Below are 20,769 nucleotides of genomic sequence, written 5' to 3'. Positions count from 1 at the left end.
CAGCTGGTGACAGAAATAGTGGCTGTCTGAGAGTTATTTAAAACAAGTACCACTAGGAACAAACTTTCTGAAAGAAACCTTACTGGCCTCCAAGTGGGCAACTGAAAAGAACCAAATGCTAGTGACAGAGAAGTCAATGATACAACAATTGAGGGCAGTTTTATTAGTTTCATTCAATGAAGCGCAACTTGGACAAAAAAATTCATTATTCAAACCAGATGCTGTTTTTGTAATATTCATCTCCATGATGAACTGTTTCAATTCTCTTTTATTTTGAATATGTAATATAAAGCAGGCAAATCATTACTTTAAGAAAGGCACACTTGAAATTTGTAAAGTTGGTCTGAAAAAGAACTGAATGTAGGAAGCCTGTTTGCCAAAGTTTATTGCCAAGAGCATTTTTGTCTTTTTTAATCATACGACAAAAGAAATGCAATAGTGAGTTTAAGCAAGACCAATTATGAACAGCAACGAAATTACCCTTTAATGATAATCAGCCACAAATCTTGATTACTGCCAGCTCGAATCATCTGGTCATTAGGCATAAAAAGTGCTGTGTTCATCTATCTCAAGCAAGAATGAAGGATAGGCCCCTCAAGGTGTGCAGTCAGATAAGATGGGGAGGCAGGGAAGAAAGCAGAGGAGGCCAACCTCTGTTTGGTAAGCGCCAAACAGAAAGCAGAAGGCTCATAAAAATGTTTACTAAGCACAAAAGTTACTTTTTAGAAAAAAAGCCTGATGATGATCTTCCTCTTAGAAAAGATTAATCTTTCCGTTGTCAGAAGAATGACGAGGAACAGATCTCATCCCCGGAAAAAAGTGAGTGTCTGTAGCCAGGTGGATCCCAGGAGAAGATGAGAGCAGACTGTGGGGAACGGAGCCCAGCAAGAAGACTGTGGCCTTGAGATACAAACTGAAGACAAAGGGGAATGACCCTCCGGTATGGGGCTGTTGGGAAGTGTCAGAGCTTGCTGGGCAGTTTCTAGGTTCGTGGATGGAGTCCAACGCAGTAAACTGCTACCCTAAAAACAATGTAGTAGATAGAACCACGAGCTGCCCGTTTCTATTGCTTTATGGAGACAGGGCTGGAACATTTTAGACATGGAGAAGATCAACACCTTCATTTTACAAACAGAGACTCAAGGCCAAGGAGATAGACAGCAATCTTGTGGGACTAACTAACGGCAAAGCCAGGACTCCTTACCCACCTGCTCACTCCCTGAGATGATGGAGAGGCTCTGAAGAGCAGCTAGTGAGGACTGCCACTTTGGAGTGGTCACTGCATTCTGGCACAGTTACGAACAGATACAGTCTTCTTCTGCCTCGGGCATGCTCATGTGCTCACTCAACACCAGACAAGTAGCAAGAGAAAAATCTATATTCATATTGGAATTGTAAATCCTATTTACCAAAATGCACTTTGGGCCAGACACCCCGTTAGGCACCAGCATTCATTCGCCTCTTGTAATGTTCACAACTCAGGAGGTGTTGATAACCTCATTCTACGGGAAATGCATCTAAAAGAGGTGACGTAACTTGCTTATGCTCACACCACTAGGTAAGTGGCAATCCTGGGTTCAGACATGTTTTCCTAGTCCCTTGAAGACACTGTGCTTTCTACTACCCTACCAGCCCTCAAAGTTTTGCAAAAGAAAGAACTCCTCATTCAACTGATTTATGAGAGCTGCACAAGAAGCTCTGCCTAGTGAAAATATCTGAATCATTATAAAGGAAATAAACATTCTGAACAATGAGAAGGAAGCTTCTAAAATCTGGGTGTAAACATGAGCCCTTTCAGGTATTTCACTAAGGAGAGAAGTTTCTTGCAAAGTTTTTTCCTTCTAAAAACTCTTTGCTTCCCAGATCCTGAATAGTCCATTTATTACTCTTCTTTTCTCTTTCAGGCCAAAGCTCAAGTCCCCACAAGTAGAAGAGAAAGACAATGGAAATCTTGACAAGCAGGAATGACTTTGAACAGAGATGGTCACTGAAGAGCCCGTGGACAAGACCGTGGAGAACATTATCCCAGCTCGCAGCCTTCTTGTGGCTGGCAAGGCTCCACCAGTGCTTTCACCTCCTGGCAACCACCTGCTACCTTTACCTTCTGGAAACACGGGCATGCCGCCAGGCTGGAGATTTCTGCTCTCTGACTGAACACAAACACCTCTCAGCTTCCAGTCTGAACACAACCCTGAAGACCAAGACTGACTATGAGTTTGGTGCTACTGATGTCTCTGCAATTTGTAATCTTCTGCCTATAGGTAGGCTGGACTGTTAATTCAAAACTAGAATATTCCAAAGAGGCCTATTCTTAACTAAGAGAAGACCAACGAGGTTTGAACTTGATTTTGTTAATATACAGACCAGACAAACAGAAGCACCAGCCAGGCAAACGGGGCATGGGGTGCTCTCAACGAAACACAACCAACCTTATTATCCTAGTGATTTTTTGAAGTTTATTTCCTGGCAGTTTCAGGTTCCGGGAATACAGAGATGATGGGTTCTGTCCCTAAGGAGCTCACAAGTCTGGTGAGGGAGACAATACCTTGAAAAAATTAATGGCAGTATTAGGTGATAGGTGTGAGAACACAGAAGGACAAGTGTTAGAAGGAAACAGGAGAGAGGAACCAGGGGGAGATTTCATTAAAGAAGGGGCCATGTGGGGCAGTCCCAGTGGCTCAGCAGTTTAGTGCTGCCTCCAGCCCAGGGCCTGATCCTGGAGACCCGGGATCGAGTCCCACGTCCAGCTCCCTGCATGGAGCCTGCTTCTTTTTCTGCCTCTCTTTCTCTCTGCATCTCTCATGAATAAATAAATAAATAAACAAACTTAAAAAAAAAAAGAAGAAGGGGCCATGTGAACTAGCATTACAAAATGAGTAGAGAGTTTTTAAAGCAAAGAATTTTTGAGATTTTAAAGCAAATAAAAAAAATTAAAGATTTTGAGATTTTAAAGCAAAGAATTTAGAGATTTGGGAACATTGCAAGCAGAAGAGACAGAGCATTCAAAGACTCACATTTATGAAGGAGCCTGCAGTCCAAGCAGTGAAGAGAAGCAGTGTTTATGTGTGAAGGGAGGTGGCGAGCTGGTAAAGGAAGCATCTCAGAGATCATTACAAAGGGTCTCTATAGGCATCTCAGAGTCAATGAAAGTTTTAAACCATGTTCAGTTGGTTTTTTGTTTTTGTTTTTCTTTCTTTAAGAAAGTAATTCTGGCAGACATGCCAAGTGTAGACAGGAGTCTATGTCAGTGCTGTGCAAAAAATAATAATAAAATGCAAGCCACAGAGCCAGGCCACATATATAATTTTAATTTTTTTAGCAGCCACATCTAAGGTAAGAAAAAAAAGTGAAATTAACTTAATAATATATTTTAACCCCCAAATCCAAATTACTATCATTTAACATGTAATCAGTATATTTAAAAATTATTAATGACATAGTTTACATTCTTTTTTTCTTGTACTAAGCCTTCTAGATCTGGCAGGCTTAACAGGATACCTCAATTTGAATGAGCCACACTTCAAGTACTCAGAAGCCAGAACTGGCCAGTGGTTACCATTTTAGACAGACAGCTCTAGATAAACCAAAATGCAAGACCCACTGAGGATACTGCAGCCAGGAGTCCAAACAAGGGACTTGTAATAAAGCTCTGAGCAGATATTTCCAGTCCCTGAACATAGGTAAACTGCCACTGAAATGACATTTTGCAAATATGAAACTTACTTTTTGTTTTGTTTTTAAAGATTTATTTATTTAAATGGGGGAGAGGCAAAGGGAGAGAGAACCCTTAAGCAGACTCCCACTCAGTGCAGAGCCTGACACCAAGCTCAATCCCAAGAGCTCCAGGATCCCAAGATCATGAACTAAGAGTTGGCTGCTCAACCGACTGAGCCACCCAGGCGCCCCACTTTTTGTTTTGAATAGGCAATAATTCACATGGTTCACAAGTAAAAATAACACAACCAGGTATCTAACAAATAATACCGTTCCCACCCTTTTTCTGTCCACCTCATTTGCCACCAACCCATTAAAGGCAATCATTTCTATGGACTTTGTTTATCCTTTCAATGTTTCTTCATGCAGATACAAGCAGATATGACTGTAGACTCCGATTTTATCCCCTTTCTACACCAAAGGTAGCATACTACATAAAATGTTCTGTACCTTGCTTTTTTCATTTAATCACAATCTTGAAGATTTTTCCATATTACTGCATAAAGAGTTTCCAAGTTTTCTTTAAATGCTACACAATATTCAATTGTATGAATGGGTCACAGTTTATTTCACCAGCCTTCCACTAATGGATATTTGAATTGTTTCCAATCTCTTCTATTACAAACAATGGTCTAATGAAAACCTCCTACATACGTCACTTTATATGTATTCAGATGTACCTGCAGGGAGAAATTACCAGAGCCAAACTGCTGGGTCAAAGGGTAATTGCATTTGTAATCTCGATAGATACTGCCAAACTGGCCTTCATAAAGGCTGTGCTATTTTGTAATCTTACGAGAAGTACACTGACAATTTTTCCACATCTAGTCAATAATATATAATTATCACACTTTAGAGTTTTTGCCAATCTGATGAAGTGAAAAGTACTACTTCAACACAGTCTAAATTTGCATTTCTCTTATGTTGGAGTTTGAAGATATTTTCTTTGGTCTAAGGACAACCTATGTTTCATGTTGGGTGAACATGTCCTATGCCCATTTTTCTATTGGTCTGACAGTCATTTTCTTATTCATTTGTAGGAACTCTTTATATACAGATTAGTCTTTTGCCCACTATAAATGTTTTTTTTTCCCTGACTGTCATTTGTCTTTTGAATGTTCTTATTGTGGTTTTTACCAGATAAAGTTTTTACCCAAATTTATCAATTGTTTTCTTTAATGGTTTCTGAATTTTAAGTCATAGTTAAAGGGCCTTATTTAAGGTTACAAAGGAATTTACCTATGTTTTTTCTAGTCATTTTATGATTTTTTAAAAAAGATTTATTTATTTGAGGGGGAAAGAGCAAGGGGACACAAGGGAGAGAGAGAATCTCAAGCAGATTGCTTACTGAGTGCAGAGCCCAACACAGGGCTCAATCTCACAATCCTGAGATCGTGACCTGAACTGAAATCAAGAGTCAGATGCTTAACCAACTGAATCACCCAGGCACCCCTCTAATCCTTTTATGATTTTAAGCAGATATGAATATATACTCATATTTTGAAATATTTATTAGAAACATCATTTTTCACTTTTTCCAACTGAGGTAGACCAGACATTTTATAAATTGCCTTCCTGATTTCTTGTTCCTTTCTCTGTCATCATTCTTTTGAATACCACATTAATCATCATATAAAATGAACTAAATCAAGATGGAATTTATTTGAATGGTATGAGATATAGAACAACTGCATCTTTCTTTTTTCTTTTTTTTTTTAAAGATTTTATTTATTTAATGAGAGACATAGACACAGGCAGAGGGAGAAGCAGGCTCCATGCAGGGAGCCCGACATGGGACTTGATCCCAGGTCTCCAGGATCACACCCGGGGCTGAAGGCAGTGCTAACCCGCTGAGCTACCTGCACTGCCCCAACTGCATCTTTCTCCAGATACCTACCCACTTGGCCCAATACCATATACTAAATATTTCATCATCATCCCACTGGAAACATAATTTTTAAATACTTTTCTATTTGTATAGATAGCAACCTGAATTTTTATAAATTCATGGTTCTAATTCTTTAGTCTAGACACCAAAGAGGTAAATACAATTTATGTTATTCAATTTATTTATGAAAACTGTCAAGTTTCATGAAACTGCACTTATACAGCACTATCCTTCCTCCCCCATCATCAGTATCTTTTCAACAGATGCTTGACTTGAAGAGATATACAGATGCAGACTGTCATTGAGAAGTTTACAATTTGGAAGTTGCTAAATTATTTTTCACAATAATTTGTTTAAAAGGCAAGTAGTACACCAAAATTAAAGTTTGGCAAAACTCTGTATCTCTTGATCTCAGGGTTATGAGTTCAAGCCCCATGCTGAGTATAAAGCTTAGTAAGTAAGTAAAAACAATATAATATCAGATTTTTCAGGATGCCTGGCTGGCTCATTTGGTAGAGCATGTAACTTTTGATCTCAGGGTGTTAAGTCTGACACCCCACATTGTGTGTAGAGATAACTTAAAATCTCTAAAAGGTTTGACAAAACTGCCATCAATGACAGAATTCTGGTTTTTCCAAGTTCATTTATATGCTCACCAATGTGACATCCAAAAGATTTATGAAAAAGAAAGAAAGGAGAAAAAAAACCCAGAAAGGCAATTCAGAAAATATCTGATTCACCTCATCTGGAAAAGCGAAAAGTGATTTTATATATATATAAGTGTGTGTGTTTTCATAAAGGTAAATAGAAATATGGAATGCTTCACAAATTTGCATGTCATCCTTGCAAAGGGCCATGTAATTTTATCTTCTCTGAAATGTTCCAATTTTAGCATATGTGCTACTGAAATGAACATGACAAATAATATTCTTTAATAAAGACTTAACAGTCCCAATTATTTCTATTCAAAAGTTTCCAATAAACTGGAATTTTTAAGGTAAAATGAGAAAAGTATAGTATTTTATGTATTTATAGTCCTTCTCCAATATTAATTCATATCATGTACACCAGCCTTCAAGTTTTATCCAATCAATGCATACTGCACATATTTCCCTGCCTCTCGAGGTTGTAAAATTAGTTATTACAGTTCAGTTTCTAAGAGATTTATTCACACACACACATACACACACACACACACACACACACACACAGAGTTATAAGCAGCATAACCTTCAAAAATAGCAAGAGGATCAGTTCCTACAGGGATGCTCATGTATTAGACATGAACTATAAAATCTTACATAGGGGATAATAGTACCAGGAAAATAATGACAGCAACAAAATGATCCCACATAGGAAATAAAGGAAATGCTGAGGAAGTGGGTCAGGAGGATCCTATGGAGTAAAAGCTCCCCCAGACAGGAACGACACATAGCTTCTGAGAGCTCTGTGATGTTTCTTTTAAAAAAAAATTATTTATTTGAGGGGGTGGGCAGTGGGGAGGTAGGAGTTGAGGGAGAGGGAAAGAGAATCTTAAGCAGATTCTGAGCGGAGCACAGAGGCTGATGCGGTGCTTGATCCCATGACTTGAGCTAAAACCAAGAGTTGGGTGCTTAACCTACTGTGCCACCAGGCACCTTGACCTCTGTGATGCTTCTAAAACACACAGAGCTGAAGTAGAGGCCAACAGACCTGTGAACACAGAGGCTGTACTCCTGATACTTCTGAGGTGGCCTCCCTGTCTCCCTATATCCTCCTCCCCTCAAGCTGTTGTTTCCCACGTCAGCCTGCAGACTCTTGAGAAAGGCTCACAAACCTGATCTCTGTCCCCGAGATGATGTTCTTGAATTTCGACTTTTTTTAATTCGCAAATGTCTAGTGAAGGCAATTCACCCGCATATCATACCTAAGTACTTAAAACTAACCATTAATGCCTATCGTCCTCCCCCCCAACAAAATTCTGTTTCCTATCGGTATCAATAATATTGTTATATTCCAATTTAGTCAAACTCCTTCTTCATACCACCTTACACCTTAAGCATCCTCTGATTCTTTTCATACCCTATGACAGCCACCTATCTAGTATTTCTTTGTGATATCCCCCATCTTGCCCTTCCCTTTTGTTTCCAATTTCAGACCGTCTTCATGACCAGGTCTGTGCCTACTTCATATACTCTGTTTGTTTGCTTTTTTAATTTTACTTACATTCAATTAATTAACATATAATGTATTATTGATTTCAGAGGTAAAGGTCAGTGATTCATTAGTCTTATATAAGGCCCAGTGTTCCTTATATCACATGCCCTCCTTAATGCTCATCACCCAGTTACCTCATCCCCCCTCCTCCTTCTCCCCTCCAGCAACCCTATTTGTTTCTTATGATTAAGAGTCTCTTATGGTTTGCCTCCCTCTCTGATTTCGTCTTCTTTTATTTTTTTCCTTTCTTCCCCTATGATCTTCTGTTTTGTTTCTTAAATTCCACATATAAGTGAGATCATATGATAATTGTCTTTCTCGGATTGACTTATTTTGCCTAGCATAATACCCTCTAGTTCCATCCACATAATTGCAAATAGCAAGATTTCACTTTTTTTCTTTTTTAAATATTTATTTATTCATGAGAGAGAGAGAGAGAGAGACAGGCAGAGGGTGAGTAGGTTTTAGCTCCCATGTAGGGAGCCTAACATGCGACTGGATCCCAGGTCTCCAGGATCACACCCTGGGCTGAAGGCAGCGCTAAACCGCTGAGTTCCACCCACCCCTCCCGCCGGGCTGCCCAGATTTCACTTTTTTGATGGCTAAGTAGCAGTCCATTGTGTGTGTGTGTGTGTGTGTGTGTGTGTGACTATTGTGGACATTGCTGCTATAAACATTGGGGTGCAGGCACCCCCTTTGGGTCACTGCATTTATATCTTTGGGGTAAATACCCAGTAGTGCAATTGCTGGGTCATAGGGTAGCTCTATTTTCAACTTCTTGAGGAACTTCCATACTGTTTTCCAGAGTAGCTGCACCAGTTTGCATTCCCACCAACAGTGTAAGAGGATTCCCCTTTTCCTGCATCCTCGCGAACATCTATCATTGCCTGATGTGTTCATTTTAACCATTCCGACTGGTGTGAGGTGGTATCTCATTACGGTTTTGATTTCTATTTCCCTGATGCCAAGTGATGTTGAGCATTTTTCATGTGTTTGTTGGCCATTTGTATGCCTTTTTTTTTTTTTTTTTTTTTTTTTTTGAGAAATGTCTGTTCATTTCTTCTGCCTATTTCTTGACTGGATTATTTGTTCTCTGGGTGTTGAGTTTGAGTTCTTTATAGGATTTTGGATAGTAGCCTTTATCTGATGTGTCATTTGCAAATATCATCTCCCATTCGGTAGGCTGCCTTTTGGTTTTGTCAACTGTTTCCTTTGCTGTGCAAAAGCTTTTTATCTTGATGAAGTCCCAATAGTTCATTTTTGCCTTTGGAGACGTGTCTCATGAGAAGTTGCTGCAGCCAAAGTCAAAGAGGTTTCTGCTTGTGTTCTCCTCAAGGATTCTGATGGATTCCTATCTCACATGTAGGTCTTTCATCAATTTTGAGTCTATTTTTATGTATGATGTGAGGAAATGGTCCAGTTTCATTCTTCTACATGTGGTTGTCCTCTTTCTAGGAGGCCAGCATTATCTTGATCTTAAAACCAGACAAAGACCACCCCCCCCCCAAAAAAAGAAGACTTACAGACCAATATCCCTGATGAACATGGATATAAAAATTCTCACAAAGATACTGGCCAATAGAATCCAACAGTACATTAAACGGATTATTCACCAAGACCAAGTGGGATTTATTCCTGGGATGTAAGGGTGGTTCAACAACTGCAAATCAATCAATGTGATATACTACGTTAATAATACAAAGGACAAAAACCATATGATCCTCTCAATAGATGCAGAAAAAGCATTTGACAAAGTACAGCATCCTTTCCTGATTAAAACTCTTCACAGTGTAGGGATAGAGGGAATATACCTTGATATCATAAAAGCCATACATGAAAAGCCCACAGTGAATACCATTCTCAATGGAGAAAAACTGAGAGCTTTTTCCCTAAGGTCAGGAACACAGCAGGGATGTCCACTCTCACCACTGTTGTTCAACATAGTTTAGAAGTCCTAGACTCAGCAATCAGACAACAAAAAGAAATAAAAGGCATCTGAATCAGTAAAGAAGTCAAATTCTCACTCTTGGCAGATGACATGATACTCTATATGGAAAACCCCAAAGACTCGACTCCAAAATTGCTAGAACTCATACAGGAAATCAGCAAAGTGGCAGGATATAAAAAATCAATGCACAGAAATAAGTTGCATTTCTAAACACTAACAATGAGATAGGAAAAAGAGAAATTAAGGAGTTAACCCCATTTACAATTGCACTCAAAACCATAAAATACTTAGGAATAGACCTAACCAAAGAGGCAAAAGATCTGTACTCCGAAAACTACAGAACACTCATGAGAGAAATTGGGGAAGACACAAAGAAATGGAAAAATGTTCCATTCTCATGGATTGGAAGAACAAATATTATTAAAATGTCTATGCTACCTAGAGTAATCTATACATTCAATGTAACCCCTATCAAAATACCATCAACTTATTTCACAGAGTTGGAACAAATAATCCTAAAATTTGTATGGAACCAGAAAAGACCCCAAATAGCCAAAGGAATGTTGTAAAAGAAAACCAAAGCTGGGGGCATCACAATTCCAGACTTTACCCTCTATTACAAAGCTGTACTCATCAAGACAGTATGGTAATGGCACAAAAACAGACACACAGATCAAGGAACAGAGAACAAAGAAATGGACCCTCAACTCTATGGTCAACGAATCTTTGACTAAGCAGGAAAGAATATCCAATAGAAAAAAGACAGTCTTTTCTAACTCATATACTTTTAACTGATTTCCTTCTTGCTTCACTCCCCATTTATAAACAATTCTACAAACAATTGCCATGTACCTTTCTTAAATAGTACCAAAACCTTCAGTGTTCCCCATTACTTACATGATAGCCTGGAACCATATCACTGATCATTTCATTCATTTGACAAATATTTACTGAATCCCCCTTTTGGCCAGGCACAATTCTAGGCATTTGGGGCATATCATTGAACAGATAAAACTTCTATTTAATCTTACTTTAACCTATTTTTTTCCAGCCTTTCATCTCACTAGCCTCCTAGATAATTATAAACATTATCTATAAATAAATCTATACCAGAAGTTATATTCTGGCATAATTATACATTCAATGATACCTTAAAAAACCCTACTACGTGTTGGATCCAGTCATGAGCAAGAGCAGCCTTTTCTGTATGTCCCACTCTGGCCTCTTTTCACTTTTCTGCTCTGAATGCCTTCTCCTTTCCCTGCCCTCTAACTCCTGCCCACCCCCAAACACTCAATCCAAACCCTCTAACTTCCCTAAAGCTTTTCCTGGGCACCTACACCCACAGCAAGGGTCCTTAGTACTTTGTGTGACATCTTTTGTGTGTGTGTGTGAGACATCTTTATCTCATACAGTGCTTCTGGGATGTGGGTGTGGGTTTTCTTTTCATAGGTTTAACGAAACTCTTTAATTAGAACAGAGGTCTCTGAAGACTAGATACTTTTCCCTTCTTTGCACTTCCTAGTAGGATTCCTTAATCACAGAACATTACTGCCAAAAGAAATGTCTGACACCAGTTCATCAAACCCATCTTGCCCCTTGAGAAAGCTGAGGCCTAGGGAGGTTAAGTCATAGTATCAAGTGTTTAAAAAAAAGTGAATAAATATTAATTGCAGACTGGCAGGCATCTTTTTCTTTGTCCCTAGAGATGGGGGAAGCTGGCTGAACTGCTGGTTGTGTGCAGTTCTTTCCTCCTGGAATCCACACATGTGCTCCCAAGCTGTCTGACAAGTTGCTGAGAGCTACTGCCCAGCTGAGGCCTAACTAACCTCACCCTGGTGGATTTGCCTAGTTCTATACAGTTGCCCTCTTTCCAATTATCTAACTGCAAGCAGGTAGCTGGAGATCTCAGTGATGATAAACAATGAGGCCCTAAGCACACAGATTTTCCAGATTCTAGACTGCTCTCCCTCTCTGCACCCATGAAATCCAAGGCTTCCTTTAGCCTGCCATATCATGCTTCACCTTTCTGCACTGGCCAGGGGCTGCCCCGGCTGGGAGCCAGAGCTCTCTGAAGGAGAGAGCTAGTAACAGCAGGAGCGCACAGAGAGAGGTTAATGGAGCCATAATTAAAAGTATCTACAGGTGCAAAATCAGCGTAGCCCTGTGGGAAGTACAATTTGGAATGGGCTAGTAGAGTCCAGGTGTCATCTACAAAGCAATGAGATGTAGCATAATGTAGAAATGCCAGGATTTTTAGCATGAGCCCCATTCCTATTCCCTATCACCTGGTCATTCCCTCTGCACTCTTCATACGGAATTCAGAGACATGTGTGGTCCTCTCCTACTCCTCCTACCTACTGAAATGATAATGGTGCTCAATAACGTTTCCTGAATCTCCCACAAGTGAAATCTACCCTTTGCTTGAGCTGAAAAAAGTCAAATTTAACAGAAGCAGTCATGCACATGTGGCCAATGTAGATAAGAACGGCTCATGTTTGTATGTTCTCTGGGGGCCCAGAAGGACTGACAGTACTTAATTGGCCACAGATTATGAAGCCCACGTTCATCAAATTAGACTGGAGGTAATTGCCCTTCACGTGTTGTTTTAGGCAGCTGTTCCTTTATTCAGAAGTAAAAATCTGTGCCCTCAATTTATAATAATCCCTCGATGTCACGGTCTTTTGGTATTGCCAAATCCCGTAACCTTGAAAGTCACCAATAGTTCTTTCTCAAGTTATCTCTGGACCTGGAAGGATAGTTTGGTGGGAAGAAAGTCCTGGTTTTCAAGATCAAAGAACATTCCTTACCTTTATGCAAACCTCTGAACTATAGAGGTACCTACCTAACAACAGCTAGCAAGTAGCATTGTTTGTTTCTATCTATGTAAATGGATTGTTAAAAATTGACAAAGAAAAATATTCTAAGCTCCAAAATCATCTTCTATCTGATTTTAGCTTCTTGGGGGGAAAGAAACAAAGATTCATGCCTAAACCCAGACCACATGACATCAATCCATCAGAGATACAGCTGCCAGAGTTTTCACTCATGTGCCCCCTCTTCTCTTTCCTGTTGCAGCTTTTCCTCCCACTCCTCCTCTGCAGGCAGGACATCTTCCATCCAGTTTGGACTGCCCACCATATCCGGAACATGCTCTGCAGCTCAGCTGATGTGATTATCTGAACCTCGCTTACCAAAACTGGGCCACCATGACCCAGGTCGGCCTAACATTAACTGCTGACCCAGACCGTGGGTTGGAAGTCTTTCTGGTCTCCCGTCTCAAGCTGGGACTGATTCAGGCAATGAGGGTGATGATGGGCCAGTGATCAGTATTCAAGAGGTCTTCCCAGGTCTTGCAGAGGAGGAAGAGACAGAGGATGGGGGCCTGACATGTCAATGCAGCCAGACTTCTATCAGCCAGACTCAAGCAGGTGAAACACCAGTGTATCCTTGCCTCTAAGGTTATATCAACCTTGGCACCACCTACTCAGTACACCGCATGTGTTTATTCATTCATTCCTTCCTTTATTCTTTCACTATTTAATGAGTCCCTGCATAGATGTAGGAAGATACATCTCAAAATTGCAAATCTAGTAAATTAGTAGTTAGCCTGAACCCACTGAAGTATGAACTTCCATTAACTGGAATGATGGGTTTCCTTCATAGAAGCGACATTCAAGTCACACTGAACATACCAAGTCACTGATAGTGTGTCTAAAAATAACTCTCCCTCTTCTCTACCAGAAGAACTCAGCTATATTTATACTGAAAGATACAGATGTCACTTCCCTAGAAAGCCTTTCCCAACTCTTCTGGTCTTCTTAGAAGGCTTCCAGGTACATCTCCCACCACATTTTCCTTCACTCTCCTAGCTATACTGATGCTTTCTCACTTCCTGCCTTCCATGTTAAGTCCTTTTATGTCCCAGGGCCTTTGCATATGCAGTCTGTGATGCTGAAATATCATGTTAACTCCTTTTATGTTCCAGGGCCTTTGCATATGCAGTCTGTGATGCTGAAATATTTTTGTCCATATTCCAACTCATAACCCCCAGCACCACAGTCCTTACTGCTCCCCTACCTTTATCTAAGTAAGCCTCCCCACCCTTCAGATCTCAGTTGAATCAGGAAAGCCATCCCTGAGCCCCACCATTATTCACCCTCATAGTCTCAAATGCCTTTCCTCACATGCACTAATCAGAGCTGTATTGTTAGAATTTTGATACTCTTTGGTTAAAGTCTATTTCCTCATTAGACTATAAATTCCATAAGAGCAGGGACCATGACTATTTTCATTCATCACTGTAACCACAGTGGCACATAATAGGTGGGAGTATTAGCTGAATGAACGAGAGACTTTCTCTACTTGTGTCACTGAATTCCAATTGCCTGTTTGTGTATTGGCCCTAAAACCAGGCTCCTGCCAGCCACCCCAGAACCAAATACTTTTCTACAATGTCCTTTTTAAATGGACATTTATCCAGGGAAATGAACATTTATTCCTATCACTTACACCTTGTATATCCACATTTAGCAACAATGGAGATAAAAATTAGGATCTTAAGATCCTAAGGTTGAAGATCCTCATGTATACTGAGATCATGAAAACAGGCATAGAATATATCCAAAAAAGGGGTGCCTGGCTGGCTTGGTTGGTAGAGCATGTGACTCTTAAACTCAGGGTTGTGAGTTCAAGCTTGCAACTTGAGTTGGAAAAAACAAAACAAAACAACTTGAGTTGGGTAGAACTTACATTAAAAAAAAAAGAATATATTCTTTTTGGTTGAAGGTTGATATTAGAACCAAAAATGAATGGATGGGGGTGTTAAATATTATCGAGTGTTTCTGATCAACTCTGATCTAACCAGAAAAGTCATAACCAAAGAACTCACTTTCTGACTCCTTTTCAGTAGATGTCTTAGCTGTTTTGACCACTGAGTAGGACCCAAACCGAGCAACTGGAGACAGCAACATGCCATATGCAGCTTCTTGGTTAGTGGCCGTGATGAGCTAAATTGTGTCCCATCCCCCTACAAATTCATATGTTGAAGTGCTAACCCCCAGTGCCTCAGAATATGACTATATCTGGAGACAGGGCTTTTAAAGAGGTGTTTATGTTAAATGAGGCCCTTACAGTGGGCTGTAATCCAACAGTGACCTTATCGCAGAAGAGGAGATTGGGACATAGACACACACAGAAGGAAGAGCATGTGGCCATCTGCAAAGCCCAGGTGAGCAGCCTCAGAAGAAACCAACCCTGTCCACACCTTGATCTGGTACATCCAGCCTCCAGAGCTGTGAGGAAATACATTTCTATTGTTGAAGTCTGAGGTAACCAATACAGTGCCCCAGCAGTCCTTGAGAGAAAGGGAAGGAATGTTTGCCATGTCAGTAGAATGTTATCTACTTCCCCACCTCAACTTTGGCAATCTGAGGTGATGGGTCATCTTCTCCCCACTGCTGCTGTACTTCCTTCTTATTTGACAAATGAGGACACTGAGGCAGAGTCACAAAGGAGGCTGAGCCATATTTTGACTCCAGGGCTATCTGCTTCCAAATTCCATATCCTTTTTTGCACTAGACCTTCAGACCCAAAGGACCAAAGTGGAGTTTATGAAAGCAGATCCTGGTTTGCTTAATTTAGCTTGAAGAAAATGGGCAAGATCACGATTTTAGCTAAGCTGAGGAACCAGATGCATTTGTATGCATCACCCAAATAAAGCGATTGAAAAACTATGAAACAGATGTGAATAGGAACTAATTTTGCTCTTTAATGAGCATTTTGACCAGATCAATACTACAAAATGCTGAACGGCAAAATGTCATTACAATTTAAATACACCTGCCCGGTTGATTGAGGCACTTACAGCAGCTAAAACTGTATTTTCTCCTCTTAAGAGCAGGAGTCTATTATGTAAAATAAAGTCATGAAAATTTTAATTTCACTGCATCAAGGACAGAACCTTGTCTAGCCCACAAACCATGGAAAAACAAAAAGAAACAAAATGCAGCTGAATGCTTCATCAGCTGTCTGTCACTTTCTGAATAGTGACTAATATTCTAATTATTAGTCACCACACTGGGAAGGGGCAATTAGAAGACAGGGACGATTGCTTTAATTTTTGTTGTTGTCGTTAACCCACAATTTGTGAGGCCTGCATGAAAATATGATTTAAGTTCCCACCATCTTATAAAGGGAAAAATGATTACAGTTAAAATTCAGTCCCCACCCGCTCCCCAGAATTTAAAAAAAAAAAAGCTTTGAAGTTGTATTGACAGATGTGACTAACAACTGTAATCACAGAAATAAATTCAGTAAAACGATAATTTCTCTGTCACAATTTACTAAGAAAGAAAAAAATGCAGCACAAGCAGCTGAATTGTGAAGTTAAATGAAAGCAAAGATAGAACCCAGTTTTTAATGAAATGTAGAGCATTATTAATTGGTTTCCTAGCAACAGCCAGGGTAAAATGACTTAACATGTCTGCTCAATCATATGCAAATATGAGTGTTATCCCTTAAATGTTGATTATAGTTGGTCTTTTCAAATGCAAATCCAATGTGTAAAGTGACTGTAAATGTTGACAATGCTGACCAAAAAAAATGCCCTGATTAACATCATTCTGGTGTTCAAAGCACCAGAGTTCAGGATTTTCCCTTTGGAAGGGCTGCAAGCAGCTTGGGACACCATCTTCCCTACCCACCATCTCACCTTACTGGTGCCCTCCTCCTACCACTGGTATTAGAAATGACAAAATATTGCTGGGCCTTACTGAGTGACACTGCAGAGATTTCTCACAGCGCTCAATGATGGGTGGACGAGGCTCTCAGTATACAGTTCAATCAGGTGACACAAGGGCTTGCCAACCCAAGATCAAGATTGGTCAAAAGTTTGGTTTGCACACAAAATCAGACCTTCAGATGACTCTTTCAGAGCCTGCAGAGTAAAATTCCTTTCAAAACTGCCAAGTGAGGTGCTCTTGACTTCAGCCTGGTCCTGCCATTCAAGAGCCACCTGGGAACAACCACGTTCCACCAGCAATAGGCATCAAGAAGGGGTGCCTCTAGCCCTGTCCTCACCACCTCAATGACACATCACTCAAGCTAAAGCAATGTGCTTGTCATGCTTTCATTTATTCATGCAACAAATATTTATTACATAATTACAATTTGTCATCTACGTGCTAGAGAGACAGCAGTGAATAGGAAAAAATCCTTATCTTCACTTATCTTGGTGCAGGGAGACACAGATAAATCAAGAAACACATAAACAGTAACATTTCAGGTAAAACACAAAACAAAACAGAGAAGTAAAGTTGGCTAAGGAGGGGAGGGGAGAAGGGAGGGTTCAGCAGACCACAGCACAGTAGCCTTTCACAAGGTGACTTCTGTACAGATTTAGAAGAAAAGTGAGGACCCAGGCCCAGGAGGGGGTAAGTAAGCATGCTTCCTGGAGCAGAAATGAGCTGGGAACAACAGGAAGGCTGAGGTGGTTAATGCCAAGGACAGAGAGAGAGAGAGAGATGTGACAAGTGCAGCTTTGAGCTAAGTTCCTAGACCACCTTCCAACAAGACTGCATCCCTAAGCCCCAGCCTTACAGTATTTCCAGGATGCTGCTGTCTCTAGGTTCATCTTAGGAGTTTTCTTCAGGACTGAAAGAGCCTAAGTCTGCTAAAGGAGGGTCTGTCCCCCTGAACCCTAAAGGTCTCTCCTCTCTGGGTCAAGTCTCAGTGCTCTCCTGATCCCTGAGAAATTTCTGAGCCAACTGGAAAGTACAATCTTGAACTGATGTCCCCTAGATGAAGTGGGTTGGGTTTTTCTGGCCAAAGCCCTCTGCCTGCAAGCCTTCAAAGGTTAGGTGCTAGAAAGTTCGTTCCAGACACCCAGTTAGGACTCCAGGATATGCCAGCCAATCAGTGGTCAGAAACTCAGGACATATATTACAAGTCCTGAAGCTTCCTTATAAGGAGAATTGACAAAGATGATACGGACAGCTCCATACCAAGTCTAGGATCCCCAGACTAACCTTAGGAGTGTTGGGCTAAGGGTGGGCAGATTCTTCTTCGAACACATCACCCTCTGGCCTTATAGGTCATGCCTTAAGTCTTTGAAGGCTTTAAGAGTTAGTATTAAATGCAAATGACCTTAAGAGAAACTTGTGAAAGCTTACCTGCAGTTCACCTGAGAGTGGGTGGGCTAAGAGCTTAGGCTGAGCATCTAGATGCCCCAGAGGAACCTACAACTGGGATGAGGCTTAATCTACCTGGTTGGTAGAGAATGGACTTGCTCTGGGAATGGTGTCAACAGCATGGTTTGCCAGATGCCATACAGGTCTGTACAATACAAACATTGTACCAGTCTTGCCTTAATCCATGTTGAGCCTTAACAAGAAACACCACTAGTGCTTCATTTAGCCTGGAGTCTAGAAAGGAGGTAAAAAAGGGAGCAGTTTAGTTTCATCCAAGTGGAGCTAAACGTCAAAAAGCAAGAAAAATTAGGAGGATAGCCCTCTATTTGCAACTTCTAATGACAGTTCAAGGAGGCCATAATAAATTTTGAGTGACAGATCAAACAGGTTGTACATGTGACTGTAGTCCTGGTCACTGAGCTGTTTCTTTTAGGCCAGTGGTTCTTGAAGCAGCACGAGCAGTGCCTGGGCCCTTATTAGAAATGCATATTCACAGGTCTAGCCCCATACTTACTGAATTAGCAATCTGGCAGTGGGCCCAGAAATCCTTTGTAACAAGCCCTCCAGGTGATTCTATGCATGCTAAATTTGAGATCCAGTTTCCCAGGGCAGTTCAGCAGGATGGCGTGTCTCTGAGTTTATGCTTAGCACCATCTTGCTGCAAATTATTTCAATCAACAGGAAACCAAGGATAGCTGCACTGTACCTTCAGCACGTGGCATGCATTCAAAATAAACACACTAATTGTGTGAATTCCTGACACAGTAACTTTTTCCAAAGAATGTACCACTCAGAACACAAGATGCTGATTTACTGATTTCTTAAAGATAACCGATTTTTCTGGCAAAGAGAGAAATGGAAAAAAAAGAAAGTTATTATTTAGGAAACTCCAAGTTTGGTGTAGGCTTCTGGGAGAATCTCTGATGATCACTGAGTTCTCTGATCTAATGCTTGTCTCCCCTCCCTTTCCAGACCCAACACACTGTCTGGGCTCCATCGTCAACAATGGGAGCTCCCTCGGGGTACAGAGAGTCTTACAGGAGGACTCACTGTAAATACTCCAAAAGCCCTTGCTGAATGGAGGACTCCCTCTCATCCTTATATTTTAGAGAGAATACTCAACCTTTTAGGGTTCCTGACAATAAAATGGATGTTATGCAGCAAATGTTTATCAAAAACACTGAAGATGAAAAATAACCTAGAAGATGTTTTAATCATTGTAAATATACATGAGGAAGCCTACAATCAGAAGGGTGAATCTCAAATTTAATTGTGCATCAGAATCACTTGCAATGCCTGATAAAAATGCAGACTTCTGGGCCCCATTAGCAAATTTACTTGAGATGGTGTCCAGCATTCTGCCTTTTGAATAAGCATGCCCAGGTGATTTTTTTTTTTTTTTTTTTTTTTTTGCCCAGGTGATTTTGATGCAGGGATTTGTATTTAAATTACTGACATGGAGGGGCACCTGTATGGCTTAGGCTTAGGCTTAGTCGGTTGAGTGTCCCACTCTTGGTTTCAGCTCAGGTCAGGATCTCAGGGTCCTGAAATCAGGCTGACACCAACCTCCCTGCAGGCTCTGTGCTCAAGGGAACTCTGCCTGAGGTTCTGTCTTTCTCTCCCTCTGCCCCTACTCCCAACCCACCCCCGTTCTCTCTTGCTCTCTGAAATAAATGTCTTTAAATAAAAATAAAATAAAATAAATTTTAAAAATTACTGGCATGATAACTTCTCCAATTTGCAAGGGGTATTAATAAGGGGACTGAGAAAGGGGATTTTTGTTTTTTGGAAAATAAAGCAGTTCTACAGCAAAAGAACTACAAATTCCTTTTTTCTCTCTGGGGGTGCCAATGTTGGAAAATTGTAGCTGAGAAAAAGTTTGTATGTATCTGTCATTAAGGTAACTTTTTAGCAAGTAACTTTTTTCTGGTTACAAAAGTTATTCATGTTCATTGTAAAAAAGATATTAAAAAAGCAAAAGGGAGAAAGCAAAAATACTTGTTATAACCTCACCTCTGAGATAACTTGGTATATTAATAGTCTTCCAAATAACTTGTTCTACACACACACACACACACACACTTTCCGTTTCTCTCTCTCTCTCTTTTTTTTTTTTTTAATAGTAGGGTCAGGGGCATTTGGGTGGCTCAGTTGGTTAAGCATCTGCCTTTGGCTCAGGTCATGATCCCGGGGTCCTGGGATGGAGCCCTGCATCGGGCTCCCTGCTCAGCGAGGCGTCTGCTTCTCCCTCTCCCTCTCCCCTTACCCCTTCACTTGTGTTCTCTCTCTCTCTCTCTCTCTCTCAAATAATGAATAAAATAATCTTTCAAAAAAAGTAATAGGATCAGAGTATATTTATAGTAGTAGGATCAGAGTATAGTTATTATATTATATGTTTTTTTACATCTAACAACACTGTCAACATCTTTCTACCACTCCTTGATTCTTTCAGATAGAACAGAATGTCTAAATATCAACTCTCTACTGGTTATGAGTTTTTAAAAAAATAGTCAAGGAATTAATATTCTCTGTGGCCAGTACATAAATATGCACAATGAACACATAAATACAAATATTTGTGTCATTTGTACAAGAATGCTAGAAATCTCATCGTTTTAAGTGATTTAGCATTGATAGAGTTTATTAGCAATTTTTTATTAGCTCCTTAGTTCACTTTAATGAATGTGTACACATTACTTAAAGGCCTCTAGACATATATATATATAATATATTAACACAACAAGTATTCACTTTAATGAAACTTATTAGACCAAGGTTTTTCTCATTAAATTCAAAAGGAGCCAAAAGACTCTACTGGAACAAAATTGAAATCC

At 40.2% G+C, this 20,769-nt stretch overlaps 1 protein-coding gene and 1 non-coding gene across 2 annotated transcripts in view; both read right to left on the bottom strand.

Annotated features, from left to right (window-relative positions):
* JAZF1 (JAZF zinc finger 1) overlaps positions 1 to 20,769 on the bottom strand; it is a 336,781-nt gene that overhangs the window by 267,283 nt on the left and 48,729 nt on the right. The gene's annotated exons all lie outside the window — the stretch shown is intronic.
* Positions 6,409 to 6,516, bottom strand: LOC144289276 (U6 spliceosomal RNA). The gene has a single exon (XR_013357252.1). It is a non-coding gene; the product is annotated as a U6 spliceosomal RNA (small nuclear RNA).

This window comes from Canis aureus, chromosome 18, assembly GCF_053574225.1.
Source record: "Canis aureus isolate CA01 chromosome 18, VMU_Caureus_v.1.0, whole genome shotgun sequence".
Lineage (NCBI taxonomy): Eukaryota > Metazoa > Chordata > Mammalia > Carnivora > Canidae > Canis > Canis aureus.
This window is presented reverse-complemented; position numbering and strand designations above follow the sequence as displayed.